Raw genomic sequence first — 6,000 nt, 5'->3', positions numbered from 1 at the left:
TCTGATGAATGGATCAATGCAGAATGAGACTGTCTTCATGCCCTAGACGACATGTAATCTCTCACTCGCCACCCCCACACCCAGACCAAAACCCACAAAGTTGGACAACTAGGGGATTGGATCAAAACGACAAGAAGTAAAAATTTCTAGGGAGGGATCTTCATATTCAAGACTCCTAACAAACATTTCCCTCAAGTAGAAGAGAAAGATTTGGCTGATAAAGCTCATAAGAAGAGTGCCAGTCACTCAAGGAAAACTAAATTGTCAGGCAGCGCTGCTGTAGCCAGATGCGGCATTTAGAGGATCACAGAAGGAGAGTGGACCCAGATGGCCTCTGGCCACTCCCAGGACACATTGTCATTCACACCAGGCTGTGACGGAGAGTTTAGGAGCACAAAGACCCTTTAATTCTGAAAGAGAATTCAGTCATGGACCCTGAGCACTGCAATGACAAAGACCTTGTGAACAGAGCACAAGCAGGAGCATGCACAGGAGGGAAGGAGGTCAAGAGAGAGGCCTCTGGCAGGTCCCTGGCAGCAACTGAGCTGCCTTAATTAGCTGCCTTTGTCGTGAGCCACCGATTTCACACACAGTTGCCCAGTGGAACATCTCACCTCTCAGTTCCCCTGTGTGTGTACCGTGTGTGCGTGTGTGTGTGTGTGTGCGCGTTGTCTGGGAAAAGGGGGTTTGTGACTGAATGCCTGGTTTCAAGATTTCCTAGGTTCAGGTGGGGTGAAACAAGCCTGGGTATGTAGCTGCAGCATCAGCAGTTACTTGGAGCAGATCCACTGTCTGGTCTATTTTTAGCAATGATGCGCTATGACTTTGCACACTTCCCTAATATAATTGACGGTAGCAGGATCCCACTGGGAACAGCAACTACAGCAAAGGACTCTCTGTTTTCCAGATCATGCCATCTCATAGTTATTTTGAACAAATTATGAAGCATTTCTAAACCTCTGAGACATTTCAAACACTTCATATTATTTTCCAGAATTTGAGGGGCAAAAGAAAAAATGATTCAATATATCAACACTAACTCTATATGGGAACTTTTAACCAGTCCCTCCAGTCACCTTAAAATCTCGGAACTAAGTAAATAAATGCCAACCTAGTGCCAAATTATGATTAGTGTTCGCCAGAGCCAATAAAAAAGTGAAAATGGTGCTGTAGTTATCATGAATTTATTAGCCTTTTAGGCCCATTTTAAAGCTATAGGGAAGGTAGCTATTTTAATTTAATTATTTAAATAATATTAATGTCCTTTTATAAAGGAAAGCTGAATCCCAGATATTGCAAGAATTCATACTAAGATTACTAAGAAATCATAGTTATCCCAGCAACTATAGCTATTTCCTCTTCAAAAATGTAAGAAAAGATTCCAGACAAGTTCAGGAACTCTTAAAATGTCAAATCTGACCCAAAAAAGCAAGTCTGCAATTCAATAAAACAATGAAAAACACTTCAATGAATGATTAGAAAATGCCTATAAGAATCATGGATTAATCATGAAAACTGAAAGAGACCTAAAGCTCAAGCCTGTCATTTTACAGACAAGGAAACGACTTGCCTGCAAAGTTAAATGATTTGCCTGAGACCACATCCCATGTAAATGACATCTCTTGAATTAATCGAAATCTTCTGAATATTCCTTACACTTCCTGAACTATATTGACGCTTGCTATGCCTGACTCTATTCTAGGTGCTGTAGATACCACAAAAATGAATTAAACCCAACTATGGCCAACCAAGAGTTTAGCAGACCCTCTCTTGCTAGTATAGTGATCTTAGGGAAAGTATTCTAACCTATGACCTCCCTACTCCCAATGTATTACTGAAGTCAGATCACCAGAATCTGTAGACTCTAGGAATTGCTTTACTGATAGAACTAGATGCAGACCACCTCCTGTTTCTAAAAGTCCTCCTTGCTGGAACCCTCCCACTCAAGGCCAATCTAATGAACTGAGCTGTACTGATAGCCCCAGCACGAAGAAGAGAAGTTTACTCCGGGTAAAGGAAGGCCAGGTCTGTAAATAAGAGGTAAGAAGAGGACTAATTTCATCTCATTTTGATTTCAAACGTTTCTTGATCTAGGTACTAGGAATATTAAGTTGAATAGTACACGGTCCCTGCCTTTAGAGATCTTAATTAAATTCAAATAGTCAAATAAATCAGGTGTGTATTAGTTTGTTTTTGTTGCTTATAACAAAATACATGGAACTGGGTATTTTATAAAGAGAATGAAATTTATTTCTTACAGTTTCTGAAGCTGGGAAGTCCAAAGTCCATCTGGTGGTGGTGACAGTGAACCAGAGGTCTCACATTGCCAGATGATGGAAGCAGAGAGAGCAGAGAGAGAGAGCAAGACAGACTCTCTTCTTTTAAAGCCCTCAGAATCATGCCCCTGACCACCATTTTCAAATCCATTCACTAGGGCATGGTCCTACATTCCAATCACCTCTTCAAGGCTCCACCTTTCAATTACCATAATAGGATTTTCCAACCTCTTAAGAATAACAGTGGGGGCTAAGTTTCTAATACATAAAACTTGGGAGACACAATTCAAGCTTCAGGGAGTTTGGGGGGGACATAATTCAATCCACTGCAAGGTGCTATACCAAGAGGTAAGTAATAAGCCATCATCTGAGAAGATTTTCTGATGCTGAGCACAGAAGTTGATCTTTAAAAAAGAGACAGATGTGCATCCAAGAATACAATCAACAGAGTGAAAAAGCAAACTACAGAATTAGAGAAAAGGGCCGGCCCGTGGCTCACTCGGTAGAGTGCGGTGCTGATAACACCAAGGCCCCGGGTTCGGTTCCCATATACGGATGGCCGGTTCACTCACTGGCTGAGTGTGGTGCTGACAGAATTAGAGAAAATATTTTCAAAGCATATATCTGATAAAGAGTTAATATCCAGAATATACAAAGAATTCCTACAATTCAACAACAACAAATAACTCAATTTAAAAATGAGCAAAAGAGTTGAATAGATATTTCTCCAAAGATGGTATACAAATGGCTAACAAGCATATGAAAAGATGCTCAACATCATTAATCATTAGAGAAATGCAAATCAAAATCACAGTGAAATATCACCTCACCTGCTTTAGGGTGGCTGCTGTTTAAAAAAGAAAAGAAAGATAACAAACACTGGCGAAGATGCAGAGAGATTGGAACTCTTGCACACAATTGGTGGGAATTTAAGATGGCACAGCCACTATGGAAAACAGTATGAAGGCTCCTCAAAAAATTAAAAATAGAATTACTATATGATCCGACAATCTTGCTTCTGGGTATATATCCAAAATAATTGAAAGCAGAGTCTCAAAGAGATATTTGCACACCCATGTTCATAGCAACGCTACTCAAAATAGCCAAGAGATAGAAGCAATCCAAGTGTTCATTGACGGATAAACAAAATGTGGTATATACATACAATGGAATATTATTCAGCCTTAAAAAGGAAGGAAATTCTGACACATGCTACAATACGGCTGAACCCTGAGGGCATCATGCTAAGTGAAAATAAGCCAGTCACAAAAAGGCAAATACTACATAATAACACTTATATGAGGTATCTAAAGTAGTCAAATTTATATAAAAAGGCTGCCAGAGGCTGGGGAAAGGGGAAAATGGGAGTTATTATTTAATGGGTATAGAGTTTCAGTTTTGCAAGATGAAAATGTTCTGGAGCTCTGTTACACAATGATGCGAATATACTTACTACTGAACTGTACACTTAAAATGGTTTAGATGTTACATTTTATGTGTTTTTCACCATGATATTTTTGTGTGTCATATGTAAATCTCTGAGGAGTAATATGCTCTCCTTATTTCTTCCCACCACCTACCATCAAACAAATAAAGTTGGCCCCAAAATTGAGAAGATTGACCTCAAGAAGCAAATCCCTAATCTGACATCATATTGCTGGGGAATGAGCATTGGGAAAGAACTGTAGTCCCTGATAAGGTTGGAAAATCTTCAAAGTTTCCTGTGGGTTGGCCAGGAAGGGCAGTGAGTGTTTTAGATGAGTGAAAAAAATACTCTTAGAGAACAGGGACCCATCAGATCAGCAGATGCCAGGCCAGAAGAGAGGCTTATACCCATGCCAGCAGCAGCAAATCTGCAGACTTCCCAATAGGGAAATCTTCCCTCACCAGTGTCCACAGACTGAAAAGAACATTCAATAATTGCTACCACGGGACTGTGGGATCCTATAATTTGTCTGTTAGAAGAGACATCATTTTGCCAATTTCCTTTGCTTTTATAAGACTTCCTTCTGACGCACTGTGGCCTGCAAGTGATAGAGTAAAACTCTGGGCAACAGCCAATGAAGAGAAAAGAACATGTTCTCTAGAGTCTTGGGTCCAGTTATGCCACCTCCCAGCCAAGTAATGTAAGCAAGTGACTTAAACTCTCTGAGACTCAGTATACACATCAGAAAAAATGGGCATAGTAATGCCAACTCAAAGGGCTACTGCAAAGATGACAAGATATAATAAGATAAAACTCCTGGCACAGTAGCTGCTTCAGAGCAGACACCCATTAAGTGCTGGGTCTCCACAGCCCCACAGACAGTCCAACTGGTAGAACTATGAGCATCAAAGGAACACCACTTTGTCACTCCACAACCATCTCTGGCACAGTTTTAGTTCCATTTAGAATGAGCTAGTTGCTAGTTATAAGATTCTTCTGATTTTTCTAGATTGTTGAAAAAATTTCATAAAAAATGTTGGTGGGGGGGATCTTCCATGGCTCCCTAACACGGTAACTGAAGCACAGAAGATGCTCGATGCATGTTTATTAGATAAAAACTACAAGTGTGTGATAAATGTTTTGACAGGTGAAAATTTTCAGGGACAGAAACGGCGCAAATCCCAACAGGATTTGAACAACGGATGTATAATACAAGACCTGTGGAAAATGAGAGCCTCCCGACACCTTGTTGATGTGTTTCTCTGTTTCCCTGTCCTTCAAGGCCTACATCAAGTCCCACCTTCCTTGCAAAGCTATCCCAGACCATGCTGGCCTACTTTGCTTCTCTCCCTCTGCCCCATTCCTCGAGTCTCTAAGCTCTGTCTGGATACCTTGGTGACTGCCTTCAATTGAAACCCAAAATCTTCCCTCCTTTTAATTCAGGGAATGTTTATAATGAGGTTCCCATATTTGTGCACTGAACACACACACACACACACACACAGAGTACAGTTTTTAAGAGACCTCTCCATTGATGCTGGATCCTACAGTCTAAAAATAGGTGCTAGAAAAAGAAAGGTCCCTCTCTCCTGGACACAAGAGAGCACAGAACATGAAGAATTTAAGTTAAGAAGGTATAATCCCAAACTTAAGATGGAACAGTACAAACTGAGCCGTGGAAAGCATTTTGACACTATAAAGCAATGTTTACTAGGCTGGATGTTATTTAGGGTCTGGACACCTAGAACTACAGTTCCCAGATGCCCTTGCCTGCAGAGGGTTGGATGTGGCTTATGTTCTGTCAGTGAGATGCATTATTGAAAGGACAAAAGGAAATAGAGGCTATTTTCTTCTTCCTCTAGCAGTGGCTAGAGATAAATGGGCTTTGCACAAATGAGTTTTTTCAAGACCTTCTGCGTTCCTCTACCTTTCACTCATCTCAGGTTTTGAAGACATTGTGAAGTCAGCAGCAATTTCCTGCAGGTTCCTGACCCTTGGGTGATAGTGCTCTGACTTGGGACCACAAGAATATGGCAAAATTGAAAACTGATGGCTGATTCCCCTGACTTGCACTCCTCCAAGCTTTACAGTGGTTTAAAATTACCCAAATTCCTGCATAAAATTATATAAAATTCCTATTTTTCTGACTGAACCCTGACCAATACAACTTACCCTTTTTAATCATTTACTTCTGATCATAGAAGTAATACATGATTGTAAGAAATATATTTAAAGCAACTATAGCACACCACTCAGATATTACTCTGTCCATATATTCATACATTTCATTCTACTCTC

Source organism: Cynocephalus volans, chromosome 3 (assembly GCF_027409185.1).
Source record: "Cynocephalus volans isolate mCynVol1 chromosome 3, mCynVol1.pri, whole genome shotgun sequence".
Lineage (NCBI taxonomy): Eukaryota > Metazoa > Chordata > Mammalia > Dermoptera > Cynocephalidae > Cynocephalus > Cynocephalus volans.
The sequence above is the reverse complement of the archived record's forward strand: the minus strand, read 5'-3'. Positions refer to the sequence as shown.